Source organism: Oxyura jamaicensis, assembly GCF_011077185.1.
Source record: "Oxyura jamaicensis isolate SHBP4307 breed ruddy duck chromosome 18 unlocalized genomic scaffold, BPBGC_Ojam_1.0 oxy18_random_OJ70870, whole genome shotgun sequence".
Taxonomy (NCBI): Eukaryota; Metazoa; Chordata; class Aves; order Anseriformes; family Anatidae; genus Oxyura; species Oxyura jamaicensis.
The window spans coordinates 1-1,093 of NW_023304499.1; the positions used below are offsets into that span (position 1 = coordinate 1).

The 1,093-nt window shown below is 75.8% G+C and overlaps 1 long non-coding RNA gene across 1 annotated transcript; it reads left to right on the forward strand.

Moving 5' to 3' along the window:
- Window positions 1-7: 7 nt before the first annotated feature.
- Window positions 8-1,083, forward strand: LOC118158072. Its single transcript, XR_004746783.1, has 3 exons — window positions 8-190; window positions 380-467; window positions 883-1,083. It is a non-coding gene; the product is annotated as an uncharacterized LOC118158072 (long non-coding RNA).
- Window positions 1,084-1,093: the final 10 nt, after the last annotated feature.

Genomic DNA, 1,093 nt, shown 5'->3' on the forward strand with positions numbered 1-1,093 from the left:
CCCCCCCCCGAGCACCCACCTGCGCCCACCCCGCAGGGATTGTGCAGCCACGTGCGGGTACCTGCGGGTGCCGCGGCGCTGCGGGGGGCAGCACACCCGCACCCCCCTGCTGCAGCGCTGCCCCCGCCTCCAGCACCTCCCGCCCTGCGCCCCCGGGCACCTCCAGCCCCACGCCGAGCTCCCCGTGAAGGTAAGGATCCGGCCCGGGGCTGGGCAGCTCGGCGAGGGGATGCTGAGCGGCGTGCCTCAGTTTCCCCGGGGGGTGGCGGTGGCTGCTGGGTTGGTTTTGGGGTGTGGAAGCGGGGTCCCCGTGGGGTTGGGGGGGTCCCAGGCTGGTGCTGGTGCTGGTGCTGTCACCCCGCCCCGGATCCTTCCCCAGCAGGACGAGGTGGAGCTGCTGGGCCAGGACGGGCACATCTACAAGGGCCGGCGGGACGCACGGCTGCCCGCCCTCGTGGGGAAGGACGGTACGGCCGGGGGGGTCGGGGTGTGGGTGGCCCCCTCCCCACATGTGGGACACGGACGGGGGACCCCAACCCGCGTCCCCTCCGGTCTCTCTGCCAGGCTTGCAGAGGGACAAGCCCCAGCTGTCCCCAGGGCAGCGTGGCACCCAGGACCTCCCGCCCTCGTGGCCCCCCAGCGCCGCGTCCTCGTTCAGCCAGCCGGGTACAGCCCCCCCGGGGGGCTTTGGGGTGGGCAGGGCACCGAGATGTCCTCCGGGGGGGGGGGGGGGGGGGGGGGGGGGGGGGGGGGGGTGAGGACAGGCTCCTGCACCCCATCCCCAAGCGCCTCCAGCGGTGCCCGGCCCTGATCCCCAAAGCTGGACCCCCCTGGTGCCCCCCACCCCGGGGGAATTAACCCCTGCGCCTCCCCCCCCCCCAGGCACCCCCAGGCCCCAGGAGCTCCGGACAGCGTCACCCCACGGCCGCGTCCCCCAGGGACCGGGGCTCCCCTCGCCCCCGTGGGCGCCGCAGGATGGGAGAGAGACCCCGGCATTGGAGAGGGGCCGGGGGGGCCCGGCTGGGAGCCCCCCCTGGGCACCATACGGGGGGGTCGGCCAGGAGCAATAAAGGGCGGTGGATGGGCAGCGTCT